This window comes from Sparus aurata, chromosome 3 (genome assembly GCF_900880675.1).
Source record: "Sparus aurata chromosome 3, fSpaAur1.1, whole genome shotgun sequence".
Lineage (NCBI taxonomy): Eukaryota > Metazoa > Chordata > Actinopteri > Spariformes > Sparidae > Sparus > Sparus aurata.
In genome coordinates this window covers 15,784,992-15,797,349 of record NC_044189.1, presented here as the reverse complement: position 1 = coordinate 15,797,349, position 12,358 = coordinate 15,784,992, and positions in this window count along the sequence as shown.

Below are 12,358 nucleotides of genomic sequence, written 5' to 3'. Positions count from 1 at the left end.
CCTGAGAACCAAGACATGTAGATTGAAGAAATTAAAATGGCTGACTAATGTCCGCTGGTGCTTTCTGCAGTATGATGTTGGCATTGTTCGATTGAGTCCGCGCCGAAGTTACTGATTTGACGCGTGACTGTTACTTGCCCTTATGTCCCCACCGCTTTTCAACACAAAGTGACGTCCTTGCCAAGATGACTTTTAAATATTTTATTTAGCTGTTCTATTAGAAACCTGTCTGAGGAATGTAGTAGAGTACAGAGAAGAATATTGTCCTGTGCGATGTGAAGTAGAAATATAAAGATGTATGATATGGACCTCAAATGTGCACAGTGCATCAGTCATTGTACACAGTTACATTGTTGTTGTTTTTTGTCTTTTTTTAAAAGGTGTATTCCCCTTGTGAGGCTGTGAAAGAGGATCAGTAGTGACACATAAATTAGTATATTTACTCATACAATGCTACATAATATTACATTCATAGGTGTCATGATGTACCAGTATTGACGATCATTGACATTTAAAATACTAATAATACTGTATAAATAACACCTCTTGAAAAAAGATCAGTTTCTCTCCATTCCTACGTTGTCATAGTCAGGTGTATTTGTTCGCTTCACCTCCACGCAATTGTGTTTTGAGTTTCTCCGAGACTAAACACATCATAAACAAAGTTTAAGATGCATTTTATGGATATATATATCTCTCTTTTTTTCAAATGTTATAGATATCACAGTAACATTTACTATTATCGTGAATTCTTCAGGCCATAGAACTCTGTTGTGAAAATCTGATATCATGACAGCCCCGATTACAATAGAATATATTATAATGAGGCACATTTTTGCTCTTTTGTACTTTTTACCACATTTCAGAGGGAAGCACTGTGCAGTGTTTACTGCACTACGCTTATCCGACAGGTGAAATTAGCAGTTACTTTGCAGATCTTAATTTACATACAGAACAGCTGACTGTTTATCAAATGGGATGTATTATTCTCAATCAAACAACCTGCCATGTGTAAAGTAGTGAAAATGAGCTCTAACAACATAAGAGCACCGTTTGCATATGAATACATCAATTATAATAATAAAATAATGTAATTCAATACAACAACACTGCATAAGTAGTATTATTACCTTTGATACTTTTAGTACATTTTGTCACTAATACTTATATCTAAGCTCAATTTTAAAGGCAGGACTTTTACTTTTGAAAATGTTTGTATTGTGTGGCATATTACTTTGACTTAAATTACTTTAATACTTCTTCCATCAAAAGATCGTCTCAGATATTTTGTGCAGACTCGAATGTTACATAGGATGCATCTCTCTAAAACTGAAACGTGTTGCGGGTGAACATGTGAATGTTTTTCAGGCGACAAAGACACACAATCTGTTAATTAAAAAGTCACATTAGGTTGACATGTTGGCCTTAAGTCATTTTTGCCTTGTCAGATTTACAACAAATTGCATAGTTATCCTTGTTGAAAAGAGTAGCATTATGCTGCGACAATTAAAGGAAGCAACAGCCGACCTCATCAAAGACGAGGCAATCTCACTCTGCGATGTTCATTTCTCTTTCATCAGTCTTTTTACATTTTTTGCCTTTGTTTATTGTGTAGAATTTTATTTCCCCCCTAATTGCATCCAGCCTCATTGCTGCCTGGGGCATTGTGCAGATTACGGGTAGACTTGCCACCGCTTGTAACTTATTGAAGTTTAAAATGATTTTCTGCTCTCCCATGGGCATTCCATTTGCATGCAGCACAGCAGTAACTAATAGATGTAATCTGCTTATAATGTGCCAGCATTCTGCTTCACTTGAAGCTTTCATTGATGGTGAGAACTTACAACCCCTTGATGGGAGACGTATTTGAATGACACTTGACGATAATCTTATTTTTAACTACAGAAATATCACCCAGGAAATTGTGCTGCATACTCCCGCGCGGAGCTTTCATGGATGTGACACTGAAATTACGCACAAGCGGACCTAAAATCCTATACTTTAACATTTACATGCTACACTTTCATGCTCATGTTTGAGCACTTGTGAGTCATAAATGCGCGACACCAGAAGCGATGACAGTTTAGTTAGAGCTGTTAACAAATAGCCTCAATAAGAAGGTTATCTTAATGTGGCCATCAAAAGCAGCATGAGCGTAGTTAATGCAGAGCTCAAATGTTCTCTTGTTATACTAAATGTGTGTGATTAATTTCTCCCGTTGAGTGAAACAAACCAACGTGCTGTGCCTGTCACAGTGATAGATATGGAAAGCATTAACATCAACTGCTAGTGCGAATGAAAAGCAGGCAGGATGGATTTGCCTGATGAACAGTTGCAGTGTGTGGACTGTGCACATCACTGTAATGTATAGACAACACTTTGGAGGAGACGAGAGGAATTCCCCCAGGGCCTGTTAGTTTAGGGGTAGAGATTTCACCAATGAAGCCGTTGTTAAATTAAACAGAATTCCAGCAGTACAAATGGCTGGTGTTTTAAGTGACCACACCACAGAGACAGTATGAAACTGAGTTAAGGCTTGGCTGTTTTCCTAACACGATCATCTAGTTTTTGAGTTCTTTTTATGTGTGTGCCTGTCTTCTCTGTATCCATCTTTGAATCTCACTCCTTTACACCCCTCTCTCTCCGTCTCCCCTTCTCTCAGGCAGTTAGACGGCCTCTAATTGCCAGACATTAAAAAGAATGCTAGAGAAGAAGAATCCCCAGGGGCCATTGGCAGGCTAAATGGCAGCTCTGCTGCCATCGCCTCCTCCTACATGCAGCAATGAAGACGTGTCAACATAATCTCGGGCAATTTGCAGTCATCATCAGGGGGACTGATTAATTTTCAGACTGAGTGTCAGTTGTAAACAGCGAGATTGTCTTTCTACATTTCCCTGTCTTACTTTTAATGTTTCAAAGAAAGCTAGTGATCAACAATCAACAGAACGCATTCGCATGAATATAGAGCTTAATACATCTATTCAAGATGTTGTAAATGCAGATCCCTACGACCCCTACACACTTGATCATAATAAAGATCTTAGATTTACTGCATGACAGATAGTTATGACAAAAGTATTTCTGCCAGGCTGCACCTCAGATGTATGTGAGATTATGAAATGAATTCCTTGTGAACTGTAGTGTAGAAAAAGACATATGTATGCAGTGACACTTCAGCGGCTCATCCATCTGTGCAGCTCTCACACTTTAATAATTAATAATCCAGCCTGGGTGTTCGGCAACGTTTTTCAAACTGTATTCGGATCGGTTGGTTCGTAGATGTGACAGTGTTTCATAATTCACTGTCCTACAACATACATGCTTACAAAAACACACCCCCAAAATGTGTCATCAGAATTCTTCGAGACTGAAGTTAAGTGTTCCCTTTTCATTTCTATCCTCAGTCATATTATTGGTTTTCGGAGGAGAGGACAGAATTCTTCCTCCTGTTTAATATTCTTATCTCAGTTTTCCTGCTATGCCTGCAGTGTGCGGTGAATTCTCTCCTCCTCTCTATCTCCCGGCCCCAGAGTTCCCTCTCATTGACGGGGAAACTATATCAGCACAGATACAGAGTGAAATGAATTTGGGGTTTATAAAACGCAAGGCCTCATATAAGGAGGGGGAAAAAAAAGTCCCACAGACCTGGAGAGATAAGTTATCGTACAATGGATTTAGTCCCGTTTCGCTCCAGTCATTATCCTGTATCAGAGCATGGGGACTCTGATGGCTGGGAGTTATCCTCCAGTGTGTGGGGAGGGTTTGGATGTGTCAGGGCTATCAGGGCAGACATCCCTTTGTCAAAAGCAGCAGGTGGCAAAGACTTGAAAAAAATTGATTGCGTTGGAGGTTTCAGCTAGGAAACAAAGTTTAGAATGAACACAAAAAAGATAAATACAGGAAATGAAAACGTGTTCGCTGTTTTACCAAACCAAACGCCTCAGAAAGACTTAAAACAGGATACAAGATTCTTTTTTGGACATGCAGCTTTAGCCTCCATCTACGAATCCATCAAGTGCATAGGCCTGATTATGTCCCCTTTTTCAAAGTCTCACTTGAAAACAGGACAGTTATAAACATTAAAAAGTCCAACAGAGATGGCGTTTCAGCCTCAGCAGACTCATCATTGTTAACTTAATGAGCTACCAAGCTAGTGCTGACGACAAAATCGATGGTTCTGTCTCCCTCTGTTTGAAATCAGGGACCTATTGTTTCACAAATTGCTACAAATTTTGAAGGTGAATCTGCCACCATTAGGCCTCATAGTGCTATCATTTAAAAACAAGGCCATGGGGCAAACATCTGAGTGGTTAATCTGTCATTCTGATCTAGAGTGAAGGTACTGCAGGTCATTTACAAAACATAATGTCCCATGGAAGTTTTTAACGTTCAATTTATGTTCAAATTCAGTTTGAAATCCCCATCAAATATGTGTAACTACATTGTTCCAGTAAAAAAGTAGTGTTGTGTTGAAGTCTGTTTCCCATTGATACATGTGCCACCTACCGACCCTAAAGCAGCTGTAAGTGATTTTTTTTCTTCTTTTTTTTTTTTTTTACCAGAATAAGTGTTATGTAGCCCTTCAATCCAACAGCAAACACTGTTATAGAATAATGGCTCAGTTACTTATCCCTCTCTTCCTCATGCAGTGTTCAGAGAAAATACATTTTCTGGTATCCCTGTCCACTTCATAATGGACAGAGAACAGTCCATAAAAAGGCGCTCCTGTCTGCTGGTGAAAGCGTACGGAGCAGGTTCCTGTTTGCTGCTGTCTGGTGATCACTGCTGCGCTTTCACGAGTTGACGTAGAGAGGAGGAAGGGGATTGCTGACCAGCCAAAACGATGACAACGCTTACTTTAAGGAAACACAGTTTGAACAGGAGGGCAAGACGTTGGCATTTGGGCTTATATTGTGTCTTATACCATGTCAATGAGGGGATTTCTGGTGGGCACAAATCGATTTTCAGATTTCAAAACGGGCCACGTCATTCTTTAGGTTGGGGATGGCTGACCTAGAAAAAGGGAAATGATTGATCGATAACTTGAAGTGAAAGTGAAAAGTGTAGCCTTGTGGGTAATCCTGGAGAAAAAGATTTGGGAACTCACAACTGGTAGCTAAAGGAACTACAACTTCCCCATCAGCTTCAACAAAGCGGTCCCCTGTGGCTCCAAATGTACTGTGACGGATGCTCCCGACACCAGGGATGATATGTCGCCTTGCAACTCCTGTCTCCCTCAACCCCCGGTTTGTTAAACGACAATGTCCGCCCTTTTGGATGGTGCATCAGCTTTCCCACAATAACATCCAATTGTAGCGCGGTGTCTACTTCATTCTGCCCAACACGGTGCTTTCGTATGTCCCCAGCTGTGTGCGGTGGCTGGCCCCACTGAGTTTTAGTGTTTATGCAGGTGCTGCAGCTGGATCTCTGCAATAGCTGCCCCCACGGACACACTGCAGACTGGCTGACTAGGCTGGAGAATTTCTTTTCACTGTTTACTCTGGCAAGTCGAGTCTGGGTCCTGCTGAGAGCTATTGTTGAGGCGCTTAATTTTTCTCCCTCTGAGTCGTGTGGCGATCCGTACCAGTTCGGACACACAAACACTCATTCCTCCTCTTTTCCACCCAAACACACTCGCACACATAGACTGAGAGGAGCACCCGTACACACACACACATCCACATAATCCTACACTATGCTGCCAACAAATTCGGTGCACCCCACCACTACCTCGCCTAGTTGTCATGAGACAGCTGCGGAGTTCTGACATGTTAATTTCAGCCCTGAGTTGACCCCCAGCTAATTATCCTTCAACTCTGTAAACACTAGTAGCACCAGTTAACACCAATTAATGGCCACTAATCATTGCCAGATGCTGCACCTTGAGTAATTCGCCCTACTTCCTACACTTGCACTTACAATTTCACACAGTCACATGAGTCTGGATTTCTGTGGTTCGCAGAAGCCCTCGCACAGACTATTGGCCAAGGACGTTTGTGCACCAGTGGTTTTCCTCAGCTTGGAATATTTCACAAATACACAGTTATATTCTGATATTCCTTTTCTTTTTGGAAGGCTTACTTCTCTTTAGTTTGATAATCAAACCTCAAGGTGCAAATGTGGCCATATAATATAGAATTCAAAAGTATGTGTGTATGTCTATATATATATATATATGTCTATATATATATATATATATATATATATATATATATATATATATATATATATATATATATATATAATTATTATTATTATATTATATATATATTTATTTACACACGTATACATATGTATGTATACACACACTTTTCAATCCTGTATTATATGGCCACATTTGGACCTTGAGGTTTGACATAAGTTTTGGAGTCATTATTGCCTTGAAGACAAAAAAGGGAATCAGGTTTCTTCCAGATGTGGCAATTGCATGACACAAATATGTGGATATCATTTTCTACACACGCATTGTTTTGCACACGCAGAGAAAGAATAACACAAAGAAGAGTTAAGCGACGCGAAAACACATTTCACCAGATCCAAAAACAAAAATTATTTCTGAGCAGCGAATAATCAAAAGCTCTATTCTCCCCCTCATTTCTGTCTGCTCCGACATTATTCTTGATTTGCTGCTTCATTGTTTGTATTGATTAGTCGAGTGCGTGCTGCTTGCTGTCTTGCCTGCCAACTGTACTGTTGCCAAGGGAAAGCGTGAACAAACCTCTGCCAGCGCCAGCCTCTGCCGGCAACAGCTGTGCCACATATGCTGCCGATCAATATAAACAAACATGGCCTCCCTGCACCAGGGAAAAGGATTGACAGGTATGATTCATCTTCTGTGCCACTGGTGGGAGGTAGAAGTAATAATAAGCAGAGACAGATCTTTTCCCATTGCGGTGCGACCACTGGGGTTAGTAGGGGTAGGTCGGGGAGATCATTCGCCCCCCAAGGTAACTGGCAGGGTTCCCCATATAACCCCTCACAGTTTTCCTGAGGATTAGAGCAGCGTGGATCCACCAGGGCTGTAATTTGTGGTGTTTCATACACAGAGCGAGCGGCGAAGATGAATGGGAACGGGCACGGATCATTGGTGTCGTGCCAGTCGCGCTGAAACCGAGCATATTCAACACAGACAGTGGGGAAGATCACAGTATCCAAGTGATTCATGGCACTCCGCGTCTTAATAAGTACTTTGTAAGCTACACCATTTCAGCATATGAGCATCTCATCAAGTGAATGGTGTTTGATGCACTTCACTCTGAAAATAATGATGAAATTTCTATGCAAGCACCATTTAAGGATTTTGATCACTGCACTATGGTCCTTTGTGGCTACATGACAGGAGTTCAGCAGCTTGTACATCACGTATGCTTTTGTCTCAGGGGCACAGCTGAAGACACGGGCCAGCGAGGACAATAGCGGCGCAGAGTGGCTATGACGTCCCCTTGATGAAGAGTAATGGCTTGAAACAATATTTCCCCAAGGAGTGGAATTGAAATCTGAACACTGTGATATGGTTTCATCGCCATGCAATTTGGAGATGTCAGATCAGTTTTGCTGGGGCCAGCGCTGCACGGAGGAGCAGAGCACAACCACAGGAGGTAATATACAGATAGCAGTGCTGTTTTCATCAGCCGCACCGGACCTGGGATATCTCATGTTGAAGGGTGAATAAATATAGTTTGAGAGTACACATAAAGTCGGATGGTTTTCACAGAACTCTTCAGCAAATATAACACAAATAATAATAGTTTTATGTATGTATCATCTCAAACAAAGCGATTTGCAATTAAAACAAATGACAAGAGTTAAGTGAGAAGTGACAATAAATACCATAACTTCCATCCATAAGATAAAAGAGCACATGGCAGTTTGTTTGCCTGAGATGTTCCTGAGATATTCAAAATGGTATATATTGAATCCAGAGCTGAAATTTCCCAGCCTCTCTCAGTTCTTTGCAATCAATTGCTCCTATCTTATTATCAGTGTTGAAGGTGCACAAATGTCATACTGGAGTAAAAAGCAGAGATATCGTGTTGAAATATTACTTTGGTAAAAGTGAAGTAACTGACCCCATCAAATAGCACTTGAGTAAAAGTCTTAAATTATTTGATATCAAACGTACTTAAGTATAAAAAGTACAAGTAAGAGTAAATTATATACATATATTTGCATGTATGTATCTATTGTATATTATTGGTTGACTGATTAGCTTTGATATTCAACATTTCTGTGTTTATTGAAATCAGTATTTTTTTCCCCCTGATTGCCAATAAAATTATTAATTTAACAATGTGCTCCTTTAGCTCTGATGCGGCATGCAAGTAACTGGTAACCAAAGTTATCAAATAAATATAGTAAGGAAAAAGTACAGTATCTCAAAATGTACAGTGTGCTGTACATAAGTGCGGTAATTGAGTTAATGTGCTCAGTTTCATTCCATCACTGCTTATCATTGGAGTGGATTTAAAGCAGCAAATTCTGGTTGGTCGCCTCATTGTGCACCATTGACCCCCATCAGGTGTAACATGTGAGACAGTTGGCACCTATAGTTTGATTTCATTTATTTATTCTTATCATAAATATTTCAGCTCCAGTTCCTTTGCGTGTACAATTCCTGGAAAAAGGTTGTTTTGAAGATCCACCTTGGCTTTTGGTTATAATAACTTCATTTTCAGAGTTTGGCATCTTTGGCGTCCCTTGACCTCACCCACAGCAACCAGATGTGGAAGATTTGACAAATGTCTACAGTTTTTGCCAAATTAGAGAATATATATCCGTAATATTTTTATTTCTTTTTGTAGCTTTGACTAGAATGATTTAAAATGTTTTTTCATTAAATATATACGCTCACAAAACAAGAGTCCTTTCTTCTGGTGACCTTTATCCAGTGTGATGTTTATCCGGTAATTAATCAAACTTTAATTAAATTCAGTGCAACAATTTGATAATCTTTACTGTATTTCTTAAACACGGTGTCGCCCTGTTCTACGTTTACTGGAATAATTAATCATTTTAAAAAGATGTCTTTAATCAGTGTTACTGATATGGTGCTACTTAATAATCAGGGCTACTATTTAGATAAGTGTTGATTGGTGCATTTAAATCAGGCCCATTGTGCGGTGCAGTCATTAACAAGACCATGACTCTGTTGGAAACCTCCATCATGCAGGCTGTCAAAAGTCACTGCTGACAGTTTCCTCTGGCAACCTCTCTGCTCTCGCGCGCTGACGTCACCGCTGCGAGGGGTGAAGTCAAAGAGAAGTCAGTGTGCAAGATGGTTATATTAGTCCGCTAATGGTCGCGGCCACTCATCTTAATGAGCGAGAACGAGAAGCGGAGTCAGAAGAGGCAGCAGTGATTTTAACAAGAAGCTCTCAGACATACGTGGGTTATGCTGCTGCTCCAACTCAAACACGAATGCATCTGCATCGGCCTTTCTCTTACTTATTCGTATGACTACAGCGGCACAGCTGTGGAGATAATTTATTTGTTTACTTTATCTACCAGTCAATTACATTTTAATGTGACTTGCCTAATGTCCACGTTCTGTCTTCAGATGTGGCCCATATAATGACTGTGATAGATAAAAAGGCGCTTTAATTACACGAGACCCTAATTGTCTGCACGCAAAGCCTCCATTACAGCCGCCTTCGATCTATACTGTCATCGTGGGGGAATGAGGATGATTTGAAGTCTTTGTCTGATGGCTGATATTATTGCATCCTTAGAACGTGAGGTAAATGTTGCCCGTGGGGGCCGTGGGGGCCACAGTGACAAAACAAAGGACGCGTGGGTAGAAATTCAAAATAGCCACCGAAAAGACAGAAATTGGAAGCGCGGAGGGAATGTTAGAGCTCGGCCCTGCTGCCTCCAAACACACAGCAGCCGAGAAAAACAGATGATGAAGATGTAATGTACATTTTTATGGCAACAACAGCTGCACTCCTTTCTGTTTCCCGGTGACATACACAGCAGCCGCCCACGCAGTTATCATTCTGTCTTGCACACAATCACTGGTGAGAAGTTGTTAAGAGGAAATAGAATATTCTGGTCATTCCTCGCAGTTGCTGGGTGTATTTTAGTCCCAGTGTGATGCCATTCATTACTGCCCTGTCAGAGCTCTCACGACTCCGGGCTCAACAACTAATTGAGATGACATTTCCAAATACACACACACTGCCCTCGCTGCTATGAGCTATGAGTGGTTAGAGCCACACACACACGCGCAAATAGAGCAAGCTGAGGCATTGAGCCCTATATACTCAAAAAATGACATAAAACCTTTATTTGAGGTTATGCCAACAGAGTGGACTGCTGGTGCGACCTTTTTCTCATATTTTCCTCTGCACTCGAAAAATGAACGCACTTTTTAGGTTTGAAACTTTTTGGAAATTCTCCATTCGAAGGTGTTTTTGAATCGGAAGTTCAGACAGCGGGCTCGGGAATAAAGATTCAGGAGTGCAACACAGACAGGAGATCAATTTATCTTCCTAAAGAATTGCACCATCAATACAGCTGCCATAGCTCAGCCTGCACCCAACACGCATCAGTTTTATGGGGAAGATGTTAAATTCTGTATTGTAAATATTGTATCGTACACATCACGCAGATGTACAATATGTAATACGACACAACACAAACAAACAACATAAAATAAATTCTTACTGCATCAAATGTGGCTATGTTTTCATTTGACTTTGTTTTTTGAGTTGTGCTGATAAAGTTTTTAGGTAACGCTTTATTATTCACTGATACATATTTTCCTGATAATTTCCCAAAATTACATTAAGATGTTTCCTGAAAATACAGATCTAATTTGATGTTAGTATAGAGAAAATAGAGACAATGTTTCAACTGGTACACAGTTGATTAATTTGTATTAATTGCTTGTATAACCTGTGGACACATCAATCAAATAATACAATTAGTTAAATTAATTTGTGTTCAACTGGAGCCAGGGTTTTGTTTGTTTGTGTGTTTGTCCCTCAGGAAATGTCCATATCCATATCCAATCACCCATGGTTAATGCAAAGTTAAAAAGCTACTAGCTAGTTATAATTTTTGGGTACATCCTTGTTCTAGGGGCGATATTTTTTTTTGAGTCCCTTGCCATCATGCTATCCTGCAAACTTCCATAATGAAGAAGCCACTGCTTTCCTCCGTCCTTCTCTGCACGCAGCACAACACAGAGGAGCACTGATGTGTGGACGCTCAGATTTGCCAGAGCCAGAGTTACACAGAGCCACTGAAGTTTGGCACACCACACACTGTAATCACACAGCAGAGCTTTTAGCTTGTGCTGCTGTACACGGAAGCAGGCTCATTTTAAACTTTTAACTCATAATCAAAAATAGGGAAGCAATAAACTGAATGGTGTCTTTAGGATTCAAATCTTATTAGATATAAGGTAAGATATTATGTATATTTAAGCATGTTTGAGGTTGAAGGCATTGGCTTGTTTCTATGGTGGCCCTGAAGTGCAAATCACAACAGCAAAAAAGAAAAGTCAGAAATCAAATCAACAAACGAGAAATCACAACCAGAAAGTGGAGAATGCTGATTGGACTGACACACTGTCCGTCTTTTTAATAGGAATGAGGGATGCCATTATACTGGGTCCCTCAGCTGCTACCAATACTTTACTCAAATTGCGAAACCAAAGAGTAGCTCTGGAAATGTCTGTTTTGTTTTAAGGTTTTCTTTTTTTCTTTTTTTTTTTATTATTATTCTGCAGTTTATGAGCTGTAGTTTCCCCAGTAAAACCATTACAACCTCTTCGACCTCCTTACTGGTTTGCTGCTGCTTATCTCACTCATCCATCAGAGGTGTTGTTTGCTGCCAGAGAGTCTCTGGGCTGGGCAGTGCGGACAGGCCACAACACCTATTCACAGCTCAAACATTGAACATTCAGTTAGGAAACTGTTGCTAGCCAGCTAATGTTTGGTTTGATTAAACAGTAGATTCATTGCAGCCCACTGACCTCCCTTCTTCTGGTTGTTCAGCAGAAAATCTCATTCATGTTTTTTCGCTGGGAGAACTGACAGGTGCCTTCTTCCCATCAAAGCAATAAGGAAATACAAGATGTTCACAAGATTTTGTCCTCTAGCGTGGTCTGACACTTCCAGTGTCAGTCAGCAAGCGCAGGTTCCAAGAACACTCTACCTGTCATAGAACAGGGTGAACTATCAGTAGAAGATGCCATGTACTGGTTCTTGTTAGATGAAGCCAGTACAACATTAAACAAACAGTACTGTATCAGTTGTCTGACTCATATAAATTTGTTCACATTTAACTCCTCAGGTATTTTCTTTATTGCCCAACATAATGCTTTCAAGCAGGCCCCCTTGCAGTGAAACAT